The following is a 16,513-nucleotide window of genomic DNA, read 5'->3' as shown; positions in this document are numbered from 1 at the left end:
GCTTATCCGGAAAAGAATCCACAAATTAATTTCTGGACTTCCTGGACCCAGAGTTTTCTACAAAAATTACTCCAGGAATTATAGCTGATTTTTTCAAGAATACTTACCGGAATTCATTTTGAAAATTCAGCTGAAATTCTACCAGAGGTGTGGAGAGGGTTCTGCCTACGTAGGAATACTAATAAGGATAACTGAATCTTGGAAAAGCAATCCCCTAACTCCTGTTTCGAAAACAGATTGCAGTATGAGATTGTAATCCTTTCCGCACGCATGCATGCACAATTCAAATGAACTGATTATATCAGTGGTGGTTGGCAGCCAACATAGGCTGAAAGGGAGATTCCAGTGGACCCGAACGTTATGCTTGAGGTCGTTTTGATTATTCATTATTCAGTAAGCGGATAGAAGGATAGAGCCATCTGCTCTTTATGTATTGTGTGGAATGAATGGATAGAGTGCAGTAGCTGTTTTCCTATCAACTAGAGGGAAACGAAAATCATCTTAAAGTGAGCTTTTTGTACAGCAGAAGGCATATTAAATGAAATTCCTGGAAAATAGTAAACATCCTCAAGGTATGGGCAATGGAAAAATCAGAAAAATAAACAATATGTCTCGTACACTTATTTCCTATGCAGAGCTGGTAAATGAAAACCTTTGCTCTAGTGTACAATACATAAGATGGTGTTCTTTACTTCAGTATGTTATCGATAAATTTCCATAGTCATTAATCCATCCATTGATCGAATTCCGCTCCCATTAAAGGGGTGGGTGACAAATCTACCAGTTCTTCTGAAATCATTGACCTTCTGCTGAGAAATTGATCGATCGGCAGTCTCAAACGTGAGCTAATTAGGCAATGTTGTTTTGCATAACGTAATGGTTTTGTTATCATGGAACCGATGAATTTTAACATTCGGCACTCAGCTTAATCATACTCTCAAACCAAACCATATTGTAGCTGAAGCTTTGGATTGAATGTGGATCCGTATCTGCTGGGCAGTTGGAAATCTCTGCTCGAGTGAGGATTTCCACAGGATATCATCCTATGGGGGCATCAACCTAATTTGCTAGATAACGGACGAACTAGCCACGCGATGGGCACACCGCAGAGCTCACTTTCCGTGATGAGTTGGGCGGTTTCGGGCCACCCATTTTCCTGTCCGACGCTTTGAGCGCACCGTCGCGTCGCGTCGTTGACGACATTTCCATCAGCAATAATATCAACACTGTCCATCATTGGACTGCGGAGCAAGCACCAGCAGCACTGACGCTCGAGAGGGTGTGGCCTGCGGATGAAAGTACGGTCCATTCAAATCAGGAGGATAGATCACCAGGGTAAACATCGCAAATGGAACGGACTTGCTCCCGCAGGGACCTTTTATCCGCTGCTCGGTGATGATTAAATTAATTTGGTGATTAAATTTTTCACGCTTTGACCCACATTTTTGGCGTTGGAATAGGGGAAACTTCGATGAATTGTTTGGCGAGTGAAATAGATTGCTGTACAAAAGCACGACGAGAGATGTTATTCTACAGATATGTACGAGATTATCAGATAAATTATATTTTGAATTTAGTTTTATAAACAATTTGGAAATAAATGTGGTGGTGGCTGGCCCAATTATTACTTCCGGTCTTTTACTATACTTAGTATAGTAATAGTCAACCATTCGTTCTACATATTACTAATATGGGGGGTAAGCATGATCAATTGTTATAGAATTTAAAAAGAAAACGAATGTTAAGACCAAGTGCCACCGGTTGACACCAAGCGGGCCAGTGTAATGTGGGGTAGTTTAACGAAATTAGCAAATAATATAATTTATTTTATCATGCACAATTTTAGGATAGTTTCTACGCATCGTATTATTAGAAGGTTTGTTTTCAGTTTTACTTAGCGGAAGAGAGGGTTTAAACTCTGCGTTACATTGCATTAGTGCTGTCCAATGAGAGCTTGAAGTAGCTCGAAGTTTCTCCCTTTCCTGTTCATGCCCATTTGTTGACAAAAAAGAACGAACAGGACGGGAACAACTTCGAGCTACTTCGAGCTGCTCATTGGACAGCACTATTGATTCCCCGATTCAGTGTGTTACTTTACTAAGTAATAGCAGTTTTGAGGCGGTAAGGATATAATTTTGATAAACAAAGTTGATTTGGTTTATTTTTTTTCTGGTGGTGCTAAACTGATAAGCTTTATTAACGTCTATCTCCCTCTATTTTGGTCACGATCTTTCGGTATCATAAGCGATCAGCACTCATAATATTACTTAATGTGTGGGGCACGCATGGAACATATTTACGAAGCGTATCAGCCGGCAAAACCCGGGATTGATCAGGAGTGTTAGGCTTGATATGGTTATTCTAATTCAGTTTGATTATTTATATTCTTAGGCAGCAAATGATTGGGAGCTTGTTATATAGCTAATAGTAGTGGAAAATTCGGTAGAAAATATGTTCTCCAATTAATATCGTAAAAAAGGTCTATAGAACAATCACTAATGCTTTGGGGCCAATGATGGAGGCCCCCCACCCCCCCCTTATTTTTTTGTTTCAGACGACCGGCTTTGAAGAACAGCAACATCCAACAACAGAGAGGCATGGAGGCATGATGGAGTTGGATAGATGGATCTAAGAGATAATCGTTATCCATCTTCGTGGAGTTACTATACTAATCATAAAATCATTGTCTCGTTTCAGCAAACGTAAATCTTCTCAACTACATTTCCCTTTCCTATCAACTCTCTTTTCTTTTAATGTATCCGATACTTGTGGGACTGGTTAAACCCAGCGCCTGCTTGTGGTTGGAAGCCGGTGTACTATACGGTCTAGCGCATGATAACGGTGAAGGCTTGGTAGGTCTTCACCTAACTTAAGTGTAGATGGGCGGACGCTGTTGGCCAGGGTGAAGGCTGATAAATTACAATTACAATTACAATAAACAATTTGGAAATAAATGTCGTAATACACCAATGATTAGAATACATTTTAACGAACTTTGAACAGCCGTAAAAAATTTTTAATAGCAAATTAGTTAAAACGAGGATTGAGCAGTGTTGCCCGAAATGTCAGTTCAAATTCACATATTTCACAATAAATAAACAAATAAACCTTTTGGTATAATCTTCTATCGCCCCTCTAAGTAAGCCAATTAAGTCACTGCCAGCTGCTACCAACATCTCAATCCACTCTACTTGAAAAGTAATTAATTACCATTTTAAAGCGAGTAGAATCTAAAAATCAATTCGGTGGAAGTTCTTAGTGATTTTCTAGTAAAAATCTTCTGAAATATAAATTCTTCCCATCATAACGATCAACACAGCCATTACTCTGCCTGCAATGCTGACGGACAGACCCGGCTATACAGTGCCAGTATTCCCAACCCAAAGCTTTCGGAGGCCTCCCGGAACGGAAAACTCGAAAAAGTGATTATCCTTCAATTAATTACCTTAATTGAGTTTCATTAACTGATCTGGGCTGATCCGCTGCCACTGTTGACGCCAGTCAATGGCCTAAGTCAAACAGATTAAAACGCAATAGCAGTCTCGCAGCGGTGGGGATGGAAAAACTGTACCGATTAAGCAGTAAACGGGAAAAGTTTAATCACCAGCAAACATTAATTCAACGGCTCTGATGATGATGATGGCGACATCCGCGTTGCGAAGCGCTTTTGAGACGGGCACAAAGTTTCGAGGATGAAGAGATGAGGCAAATAAAATTTCCAATTCTAATCCGATGAAATGAATATGGGATGGTATTTATTTGAAACTTGTCGTGAAGATCAAACCGTGAATTGAAGCGTTAGATTACATTCAAAACAAAGAAAAAGGTTCACAAGTAATGATGATAAAAGACAAACGTTGAATGATTGACAAATGAAGTAAGCAGCAACCTGAAGAAACGTTGGCTGTTTTGTCGCTACCTTTAAAAAAAAATCGCGAAAATCTTTTCAACCCCAAAATTAAGGTGTTGTATGGATCAATAAGATTGAAAAATATTACAACAAGGTGTTATAGACTTGGATTCCATTTAGATTGGATTTGAATTCCATTAAGATTGAATTTGGATTGGATTTGGATAGGATTTGGATGGGATTTGTATTGGATTTGGATTGAATTTGGATTGGATTTGGATTGGATGTGGATTGGGTTTGGATTGGATTGGATTTGGATTGGATTTGGATTGGATTTGGATTGGATTTGGATTGGATTTGGATTGGATTTGGATTGGATTTGGATTGAATTTGGATTAGATTTGGATTGATTTGGATTGGATTTGGATTGGATTTGGATTGGATTTGGATTGGATTGGTTTGGATTGGTTTGGATTGGTTTGGATTGGTTTGGATTGGTTTGGATTGGTTTGGATTGGTTTGGATTGGATTGATTGGATTTGGATTGACTGATTGGATTGGATTGGATTTGGATTGGATTGGTTTGGATTGGTTTGGTTGGTTTGGATTGGTTTGGATTGGTTGGATTGGTTTGGATTGATTTGATTTGGATTGGTTGGTTTGGATTGATTTGGATTGGTTTGGATTGGTTTGGATTGGTTTGGATTGGTTTGGATTGGATTTGATTGGATTTGGATTGGTTTGGATTGGATTTGGTTGGTTTGGATTGGATTTGGTTGGATTTGGTTTGGATTGGTTTGGATTGGTTTGGATTGGTTTGGATTGGTTTGATTGGTTTGGATTGGTTTGGTTGGTTTGGTTGGTTTGGATTGGTTTGGATTGGATTTGGATTGGTTTGGATTGGTTGGATTGGTTTGGATTGGTTTGGATTGGTTTGGATTGGTTTGGATTGGTTTGGATTGGTTTGGATTGGTTTGGATTGGTTGGATTGGTTTGATTGGTTTGGATTGGATTTGGATTGGTTTGGATTGGTTTGGATTGGATTTGGATTGGTTTGGATTGATTTGGATTGGATTTGGATTGGTTTGGATTGGTTTGATTGATTTGGATTGGTTTGGATTGGTTTGGATTGGTTTGGATTGGATTTGGATTGGTTTGGATTGGTTTGGATTGGTTTGGATTGGTTTGGATTGGATTTGATTGGTTTGGATTGATTTGATTGGTTTGGATTGGTTTGGATTGGATTTGGATTGATTTGGATTGGTTTGGATTGGTTTGGATTGATTTGGATTGGTTTGGATTGATTTGGATTGGTTTGGATTGGTTTGGATTGATTTGGTTTGGGTTTGATTTGGATTGGATTGGATTTGGATTGGATTTGGATTGGATTTGGATTGGATTTGGATTGGATTTGGATTGGATTTGGATTGGATTTGGGTTTGATTTGGATTTGATTTGGATTTGATTTGGATTGGATTTGGATTGGATTTGGATTGGATTTGGATTGGATTTTGATTGGATTTGGATTTGGATTGGATTTGGATTGGATTTGAATTGAATTGAATTGCATTGAATTGCATTTGGATTGGATTTGGATTGGATTTGGATTGGATTTGAATTGGATTGAATTGCATTGAATTGCATTTGGATTGGATTTGGATTGGATTTGAATTAAATTGAATTGCATTGAATTGCATTTGGATTTGGATTGGATTTGGATTCGAAACCCTCCTCCCCTCTCTCCCCATGTAAGATAAGTCATTGTATTGTTGTTTAATGTAAATAATGAATATTATTGTGTTATCTATGATAGCTGGGTCATTGAATCACTTTTAATTCACATCAAATCATTAAATATAGAAATATAAGTCCGCATCGACCCATAAAGCTTAGTTCACGTGCTCGTTCCAACAATTTGATCTAACCAAGTTCGAGCATGAATCTATTCTGTTGCTGTTCACAAACCGCACGGACCACAGCCGTGATGCATCGATATATCATCGCATATACCGCAGAGAGAAAATGTTCTAATGAATCAAACAATTATCAAACCGACAATAAACAACTGGATCCAGGATGATACAATTACACCCCTTCCTGGCGTACCTGACCATCATTCAGCCACTGGATAAAAGGAGCCACCATGGTTTCACCTTCCACATTCTGATAAATTTAATCAAGTTGTCCCAGCATTGGCAGCATAGCATTTCAGCTTGTCAATTCCTTTTCCGTAGTATCTCATCTGCCTCGTGGGACAGTATGATTGGAAAACAAAAGGAGCAAAACATACCAATAGAAACAGACCCGATGCGAACGATCCCACTGAGCAAGTAGTGTTGCATACCAGCAACGTGAAAGTTCAAATGGGATTGATTGCAATTGCTGGGATCATAATTCAAGAACCGTTTTCATAATCTGAGGGTAACTGAGGAAGTTCAACGGGATTTGCATTCAGTGGTTTCATAGCATTATGATGGACGTCTGATTGGTTGCTGGGGTAGAGGTTAATTAATTATGTTGAAATAAGAGTGTTTGAAAACTTTTCAAAAGACAAAATAGAATATCTTTTGACTTCGATTTCGAAATAACAGGCGAAGCTCATAAAAAGCCAAAATCCTAATTGTGTAACATATACTTGACATTGGGTTGCAAATAATTTTGTGACTCTTCTAAATACGGGCCCAGGTTGTTCAAAGATGAAAGGTAGACAATGCTGGCTTGGATTGAATCCCAGTGTGAAAGCTTTCAAGTTACATGTTCTCTTGGTTTCCCACCTGATAAACGAATGCTAATCCATACAAGTTCATTTTTTTATTTCAAATAATTTTTTGTCGTGCAGTTCAGAGCATGCTTAGATTTAGATGAGTCCATTACCAAAGGGCCCGATGGTGTAGGGACATAGTGGAGGGCTATTATGAAAAAGGAACTCCGCAAGGCGACTGGACAGCGAGGACACAGTTGTAAAATAATATGATGAGTACCGTTAAGGACCGACATCCGTACAGAACCGAAATCCGTTTACCTCAAGAGAAATCAATAAATTTAAGGGGATTTGCGATACAGTCAAACCTCCATGAGTCGATGTTCTATGACTCGATATAGACTCATGGAAGCACATTATGTGTGTGTGTTTGTGTTTGTCATCCTGTATCCTTCACCCGGCTGGGGGTGTTGGTCAAGTAGTACTACGAATAATTTGATCAGATCTCATGCTCGTAATGGTGCCCTTTTTGTTATGAAGACTAGTATTACAAAAAGGATTCACTTCTGAAGCAAGAAAGGATTCTTCAGGTAAATAGTGTAGGGAATGGGATGTACTATTTGTTCATAACAGGTGCAGCAAAACTTCACAAGGACGCCCTTATTCGTACTAACTACTCAAGGAATAGAAGGTCGAGAAGAGCCACCGTTGCTAACTAAAGCTTGATCCGAATATTTGGGACTCCCACAATATCCGCGGCAATAGCAGCAAACGATGCCCTGTACGTATTCAATTGCATTTTTGTTTTGTTTTTTTCAGTTTATAACTCAATGGAATGAATGACCAGAAAGTAAAGAATTAGAACGCGCTCACCGATTTAGTTCCTCCACTAGTGTTGACTTCATTGCTGGCGCCATAAAGTCATGGATCAAGTTAAATTTTATGACGGCACAGATTCTCCTGCCTACGTCAGAATAAATAGCAAACGACTTCGCACTGGTAAGCTGCAGGGATATAAAATCCGACTAATTAGACACCCGAACGTTAACTGTCCAATCAACCAAATATATTATATTAACAATATAGGTCACTTCGCTCTTTCCCATACATCGAAATAGAGACAACCTTACTAGTGAATACAGCACCATCTGTTATCTGAAATGGTCAATAAACTTGTTTTGGCCATTATCTTTTAAACGTGTAGATGTGACGTTTCTCCTGAAAATGTTTGTTGACACTGGTACAGGCTATTCTCATTCTACCCATTTTTGAGTAAAAAGTCACCCAGTCCAAAAAAACAGTTACCTATTTTATGGTAAACATGCTTCTACGGGTCTTTAAGTCAGACTTAGGTAAAGTTTATAGATAGTGTTATATATAATGCTTTTCTCACCGAATAATAGACTACCGTGCAAAATTTGTCGAAACACCAAAACAAATGCTCACACGTCCAATTGTATAGAAATTAGCGAAAGTACAATCCAAAATATCATTCTTGCATCTTTTTTCACACCCCAAAAAGCTCTTTTCTGTAGTGGGGACGTCATCCATATATGAAGAAACTGGTGGGAGAATATTTTGGTAGGTCAATATTTTTTGCATTGGAGTCGAATACGGCGCAAAATTTCCAATAGATGGACGAAGATAAATCCTCTGTCTCTAAACGAACTGTCAAACATGTTTCCAAACTAGCATAACGTCACGATTTCAATGATTATAGAGATGAGTGACGTTTAACGCTCGCACACTGATGTGCAATTCGGCATGTGTAAATACATGTTTGTTTTCCTTCTGCTCATAACCTCAAAATTGATCAAGTCATCACAATGGTTGCGAAAGAGTCAAAAAATATATGGAAATATACTCATTTTTACCCTAACTTTGCTGAGTAGCACCATCTAGGAGTGTTTGTTTTCCTTTTATTGAAAATTGTTCTGCAAATAGTTTGCTATCTAATATAGATCAGCGAAGGATACACGTATCTATTGAGACGAAAAATATAGATGAATTGAATGGAAGAAGAAACAGTTTTTTTTAAACTTAAGTATTTTCTGCTAGAACTCACATAAAAAAATGATGTATTTTTTGACATTTATTTTTAAAGGACTATTTTACCCTATACTCCCCTAATGGAAAATTCTGACTTTTAATTTCAACTTAGACAATAAAGTTTGGACAGTTTTCACCAGATCGGAAAACATCAACTTAAGTAGGGTCAAAATTTGTGCGAACTTTCTTTTGAATAAACAGTGTTGCAGAAAATTGCGATTTTCTTAGAAATTCTTGAGTTGGCGCTTCTACATTATATATGAGATGAAAGCTCTTTAATTCATTAATTTCCTTACGGGTTTAGTTTTTTATCCAAGATCTGTTGGTGAAAAATGTTCCCTTCGGAAAAACGACGTTTTTTTAATTGAAAAAGTCAATTTTCTCCTAAAGTAAACAACTTTATAACCCTATTAACCACTTGGTATAAAGTACTAATTGAGTAGAAAAAAACGTGCAAAATTTGAAAAAAATCAGTCACTCGTTGCCAAAGTTATTGCTTTTTTTTGGTTTTGGCGATTTTTAAACAATAATTTTTGAGGGGCCGTTTTACCCCACTTCCCCTCAATGAAAAAATCTGAAAATTTGCAAAATGCCTTCTCTTACATATATGAACAAACCCTGAAAATTTCATCCAAATCGGAGAATATCGATACAAGAGGGGGTCGCGCTTCTCGCGAACTGGCTCTTAAGCAGCTGTGGAAGACGAATTCCACCCAAATAAGCCGCGAATAAAAAATCCGAGAATTCATAACCAAAATAGTGCGGTGGAGGCATTGCAAGAGATGTGCTATTTAATCTGAAAAATCATATGCAAGCACCCACTGGATGGAAGCTCATCCCAAAGAAAACAAAATTTTCTTCCAGTTTGCAACTATTTCAGCTTTCATAAATGGTTGGATTAACCAGAAAACGCGAAAATCGTACTCCCTCCGTATGCTGCCAATGCACTTTTTTGGTCAACGACACTTTTTTCGTGGTTCTTGTGACGACCACCAGATGTCGAAATGATCGATAAGCTTTACTCAAATTCGCCTATTGCGTGACATGGTGTATTGTTATGATTCGCAATGAACCCCGCGAATAGAGGTAATAAACTATAGAGGACTATTGTCGCTGCGGTTCCCTTTGTTATCGTCCCCAAACATATAGGGTATCTATCTGTCAAAACGTACTGATTTTTCCTTCGTTGACATTTAGTGCCCTATCCTCGCCAGCAAAAGATGTTTTGCCAGTGACGACAGCGCCAATCTTCCTCTAAAGTTTATTTCCTCTATTACCCCGCGCCAGGAGGAACTGGCCGCAGTGGCACACCACAACAGAAAAAAAAAACCGTCTGCTGGATGGAAGTGTCCAAACTCCAGAAATCGAGTTTAGGCTTCCTGTCGATGGGCCATGTTTATGGTAAGCTAACTCGCCGAAAAATGATCGATAAAAATCTCAAACAAGATAAACTAGCTAGTAAAAAAAATGTATCGATTCCACAGTTTTGCCATTGCGTCCTTTTCATGAAGGACTCTTGCTATTTAGATTTGACACCACTTGCGTCAATTAGCGAAATTTTAGTGTGTAGTAGTTGCATTTCTACCACGGGTGGCGCCACATACGATAAAGCATGGGTCGCCAGTATTTCATGAGAGTGAGCTATATTGTTAATATAATATATTTGAATCAACCCAATGGATTCTGCAACTTTGTCTCCGGCGGTCTTCTTTTTGTGATGGGCATCGATCCGTCGAGCGCAACTCGTTCGGTTTTATAAATACAATGAAACTTCAAAACATAACACCGTAGCACTTGAGAGTCAGAACATCGATCACAATATCTTTTTAGTTCGCCAAAACCAAAACACCAGATGAAATGTAATATTTTGGCGTTGTTTGAAAAACACAAGAATTTGACAAGCCATTATACTTATTTCCTCCACTGTAGTACAAAATTCTGTTCACCATCGCACAATACGCATGATATTATTTTCTTCACATCCAAACTCAAAACGCGCCTTTTTTAAAAACATTCGAAAAAAATCAAGAAAACTGTTTTTCTTCAGGACAGTGACAGGGAAAAAAGAATTGAACCAACCGCGCCCGTCGATTGCTACGATCGGTTTCAACTCATGGAAGCACATTATGTTATTTAAAAAAATATTTTCTGGTTTACTGTTACTACTTCTAACTAGAAATACTAGAATAAGAGATCGGCAAAGACGCCATCTTGTTTCCAATCAAACCGTCAAAAGCGGTTCCAAATCGACTTGTTTACTTTTTTCACCCATAAGAGTCCAGCAAAAAGTTCAAGTGATGCCAGCATTATTTCCACGATATCACACCTTTTCATACGTTGCCATTTCAACAGTTTTTCACTCCGCCGGTCTCTGGTTATAGGGTTGCTACTTCTAACAGCTTTCCAAGGATTTTCTATTCTACATCTCGATGTTTCCATGAGTATTATAATAAGTAAATAATTTATATTATCCTATTCATATACTTGACAGAAGCTTTTAGGTCATTGGGAGTGAAAGTAGGCTTTGAAATTAAAACAACAAAAATGAAACAGTAAGCTCCACGGTGAACGGATTTCGATTCTGGAGATGTGTTGCTTTAATTATTTATTTTATCATGTTTTTCGTAGTTTCTAATGTGTAAATGCGGAACACTTCAAAAGTAGAGGCCTTTGTGCTCCTTTATAAACGATAAACGTTTCATTTGCATTTGATTCCTATTTTCTAGAACCTTTTTAATATAGTGATTTGATTAACTGTACGGATTTCAATGTCCGTAAAAAAATCTTTGGCATTTTTTCAGCTATGAAAAAAATAAATTTAGTCGCCTGTATGTCGAATAGCTTTTCCATTCTTATAAGTTTCTCACTGAGATAATAAATCTCACTTCTTCTGTTTTAAATCTGGCTTCTTCTGTTTTAAACCAAACGAAATCAGGAGCGTGACGTACCTTTGAACTTCATTCAAAGCATTTCCTCGGCTATCTGTGCCTGCCATTGCATAAATGTGTGTCCTTTGCGGCAAGCACAATTTAGACCCGCAAAGACATCATTTTTATCGATTTACAGATAGCCTTTGAGAAAAGAAGTTTTACATCTAACGATACTTATTTGGTTCCATATATTTCCAACACAAAAGGAAAGGATGGTTAAAAGTCTTTCTACATTATCAGTAGGCATAAATCTTGTAACCTTTTCTTGCGTTCTATGGCCGACGGTGACAATTTAGTTTCAACCCGTATCAGCTAATAAAAAACGCTGGCGGTCTGAGCTGAATGACAAACGTTTGTTATTGGTCACTAAATGTGATGTCATTCAAACGACTATTCACAATCTGTTGAAAAAAAAAAAATGTTTCGGCATTTTGTTTTTTTCCTCTAACTGGGTGGAATTTAGATACATTTTTCGTATTTTTATTTTCGTGTTTTTAAATATGGATCATACATTCACATTTCAGACTATTTCACAAACATTAAAAAATATATTGTTCAAATACCTGTTGCTACTCGAATCTTCCACATCTTACTTCGTATTGACTAATTGTTACAAATCATAACTTGCAACAAATCTATTTCAACGGAATTAATTCCACCTCAATAGGAGCCGACATTTAAGCATTTTTCATTATTGACTTTATCTGCTCTTGTATTTCTCTCATCTTGAATTGAACAAAGATTCATCGATGACACAGGATCAACCGGCAGAAGCTCTCTGAAAGAAGCTGACATTGATTGTCAGTCGGCTACACGAATACCATTCACCAATACGGAATCCATGTAACACATGCATGCGTGTGCTTTTAATTTATGCTTCGAGCACCGACCGATTATGGTGAACTCGGGAACGACAACCGATAGCCGCCCCACTCAGGACTGTCATCCATGAGGCAGTAATCTCTACCGGCCCAAGAGAAATCGGTTATGATATTTATGGTAATGTCACATTGCCGTCAGTTACAAACGACAACGACGACGACGACGACTACGGCTCTGTTGAAAGGATTTCCGCCCATTTAACTGTTCAGTACAAGAGCGCATTGTCATTCCGAGGACTGTGGACCGGCACTTCGCCGTTGTTGATGGACTTAAGGGGAAAATGTACCCTTCCGGGCATCGATAGGAAAATCGAATCAAGGAGCTGTGCATTTGCGATGTAGCGGATATGCAAACCGTTGCCGTCGTTATCCCAGGGATGGAGAGCTCGAACCAAGGAAGTAGCAAAGACGGTCAAATGTCACCATCGTTAACTACGTCGTTAGTCATGGAATTGATTGGGCAAGGCTCATTGATGGTTCCAGTATCGCTTAGCTTGCTCACAAGAAAGGTGCTCTCTTGGTAGGTAGGGACGAACAGATTTTTGAATTAGTTTATGTGATTGAATTTCACTTGAAATTCCAATCCACCGCAGAATAGTTTTATCTTACGGAAAGTGTATTGCATCGTAACGGCAGATTTTTTTCTTTTGCACAATCCAATCCGCTAAAGCATTCAAGCCGGAAAAACACCGCATTATCATGATAGAGTTTCTTGCTTCTGCAGATGGGGAAACTTTAAATCGCATAGTAATAAAGTTTGAAAGCTCTATTAGCACTACTTCGATTATTTTTTCAAACGATTATCTACGCAGCGCTCGGTCTTATAAAACACGAAAACAAATTCATCCCCACCAAAAAAACTCCATCATTTGCTCAACTACTGGTACCTACCTGCAAGATCGCCCCTAAATCCGATAAAATAGCCAACTTTTCCAATCAAACTTTACTCGAGCGGCCAACTGACGTCGGTACCCTCAGCTAGCGACTTGGGTTCTGTTGGATCCGATTTGCCATTTTTTGTGTGTACCCGATCCTTGATTCACTCATCGTTTGAAACCCATCCTCGGTAGTCAGCCAGGTGTTAAATAAGCTTAATGGTGCTCTTCTGAGACGTTATTTCCAAATAAACACCGACTGCTCAGAATAAGAACACCACTCTAACTAAAGCAAATGGCAGAGGGATATCCGTTGATGGCTTTGCCAAACCGTTTCTTCATTCCTACTGAGCAGTCAAAATTCACGTGTCGGTTAAAGTGGAAGCCAAAAAGGTTCCTCAAACGAAATTAAACACCCATTTAACTTTTCTCCGATTTTACAAGCATCGCTCGGAACCCTCTTCGGTCACGCACATTTGCACATCCTGGATCGACGAGATAAAACATTATTTTTTCCGTGAGTGAACAACGGCTGAGGAGCTTCTCGGAATCACCTTTCTTCTTCGGAGAAGCCAAATCCCTTAACGAGTAAGGTGTGGTGGTCTCGAAGTAGAGCAATCGAGCTTGCGATTGCTTGTCCTTCTGGTGATTGCCACCAGCCGTCGTCATTGTCGTCTTTGGCTTCGAATCTCATTATCATTTAGATGAAGTGTGAATTTATTAAAAAAAAGAAAGAAAACAGGCCAACCGCTGTCTTAGGAGGTGCCTTTTTCTGACGCTGAATATTTTCCATCTCACGCACACACAACCGGTGCGTCATTTTCTTTTCGCCAAATGTGTTATCATCATCGGAACTGCCAATATTGCATAAGCAGGTACGTGTAGTTCTTATCTGCGCCATCTATGGTTCGATGATACTCACAGGAAGGATTTTATTTCCGTCCCAAAGGTGTTTATGGATTCGCCCAATATTGTGGGTTGTTTTGCAAAGCAGAAAGGAATTTTTCAATCCTAGTGTTTCCAAAGCTTCCCACTGCCAGTTAAGGTGAAACGCGACAAAAATCATATAACAAAATCTACATATTAATATTGAAAAGGGGGCTCATTTAAATTGCCTTAGGACGTTTTGATTTTCCATCACGAATATGCTAGGCTTGGACACATGCGGAAGGTTGAAGATACGACCAAAGAAATGATGAAACAATGTTATCCACCGATCGTCATCGGTCAAGGTAGCCAGCACCCCCACCAAAGTTAAAGTTGCTTTCGACACTTCCCTGAACGAATCACTTCTGGTAGGGCCTGTTGTACAGAACGACTTAAGATCCATCATCATACGGAGTTGAACGAAACAGATCCTTCTTGTATCAGACGTAGAGGGAATGTTGCGCCAAATCCTTACTACGCTGCTGACGGATCGGCTTTTGCAGTCGTCTGTCATTCAACGCCCGATGATGAAGTTGCGGTATATGGGCCGTGTACCGTGACGTATGAAACAAAACCAATCCCCTTTCTGGCAACTCGCATGCAGCAGCAGTTAGCAACTGTTGAAAAGATTCGTTATCTGCGCGCTGCAAAAGCACCTCCGCTTTGGTAAGGACGGTATGAGCATAGCCATTTTCCTCAGAACTCAGCTGAGAAGGGGATTATGAAAAGTGGAGGTTTTAGGCTGAAAAAAAAAGCCCTGCAACGTTCCTGCAGTTTCAGAAGGATTACCCATTAAAGAGATGACCAATCAAGACAATACTGGAGCAGATTTCAACCCCAAACAATCATCAAAACGTCAGGCCTTGCTATCGATACCCTTCGGTTTCAGTTCTAAGTTCCGCTATTAGAATAATTTGCAATGCTCGTCGACCGTCTCGATCTGATTGGTGCCACAACAGCGCCGGGCAAAATCTCCATACAGAACTGTGGACGCAGCGCGATGCCAACGGTGATCGATTAAAATGAGATCAACCAAAACCTCTTCCGGGGGGTGAGGCCTTTTTTCGCAAATTATTAACAATTACGTTTTCCATATAAACATGTAGTCCTTAACCCTTTAAGGTGCAAGCCGATTTTTTTTAAGAAAATGCATTTAAGGGTTTAGCACCAAAAAACTATTTTCTAATAGGTCATTTATCTTAGTATGATATTGGCGGCGTGAGAGCCGAATTAGTGTCAAATGACATTATTATCATGACATTCCGTGACATTTTTAAAATTTCGCTGTCATGGCTCACTCTTTGTATTTCAAACAATGATCTGTTTGACAGCGTTCTAGCATTCACGGGTAAAAATCCGTTCCTGGAAATGAGAAATTAATTCATGATTTCATTAATCCAACGTGTTTCCATGTTATGAAAATGAATATAAATCATGATTTCATGATTCATTTTCGCGTAACGCAACAAATGCGTTACGATTTGGTTGTTGAGATCGAAAAATAAAAAAAAAGTTCAACAGCGGGTTTGAACTCGAGTACACCAAGTGAGAGTCCGGCGTGCTACCTTTCAGCCGTTCTCACTTCTTGGGAAGGGAGTGTTCGAAGTATAACCAGTTATGCATTTTGTCGACTGTTGAAGATTCCATAGTGCCATGAATAATGTTCCTGAAATCATGAATTATAATCGTGATTTCATGAACTGGCATGATTCATGATTTCATGATTTTTTATTCATGATTGTGGGTATGCATTTGTTTCCGTGTGTTAATCAAAAAATCCGAAATCTAAATATTTTTTGAAAAAAGATATTAGCAAATTAGTAATAGCAATCCCATGAATTTTTTTGACATTTTCCATCACTGTATGGTTGCAAGATGTAGACGAAACAACGCAGGCTAGACTGCTATACTTTCGATCCAAGGTTGCTACTCTTCGAAGTCAGTTAATTCCACGACTTGAGCTCTGCGACGCGCTTATACTATCGAAAATGTTTAAGATCATGCAAAACTCTATAAAGATGCCGGTTTCAAAATACTTTCGGACAGCATCGACTTGTGTCTTGCATTGGATTGTACCATCACTGACGTGGACTGCATTCATTACCAATAGAGTGCCAAAAACTAAAGCTTATCGAATGGATTTGCAAGTACGTTCAAGGCATATACAACCTTGCTGGCCTTATTTATTACGGAGTGTCGCCTGAAAGAAATTTTTCATACGGATCTCTGGTGGAAGGTTTCTCTTTGGATGTAGAATGAATCTGGAATGTGGGCAAGTGAGGCTATATGAACCTCAGAAG

The 16,513-nt window shown here is 38.9% G+C and overlaps 1 protein-coding gene across 1 annotated transcript in view; it reads right to left on the bottom strand.

Moving 5' to 3' along the window:
• LOC134213335 (neural-cadherin-like) overlaps window positions 1-16,513 on the bottom strand; it is a 1,323,925-nt gene that overhangs the window by 398,164 nt on the left and 909,248 nt on the right. The gene's annotated exons all lie outside the window — the stretch shown is intronic.

The sequence above is a fragment of the Armigeres subalbatus genome, chromosome 2 (genome assembly GCF_024139115.2).
Source record: "Armigeres subalbatus isolate Guangzhou_Male chromosome 2, GZ_Asu_2, whole genome shotgun sequence".
Classification (NCBI taxonomy): domain Eukaryota; kingdom Metazoa; phylum Arthropoda; class Insecta; order Diptera; family Culicidae; genus Armigeres; species Armigeres subalbatus.
The sequence above is the reverse complement of the archived record's forward strand: the minus strand, read 5'-3'. Positions and strand labels throughout refer to the sequence as shown.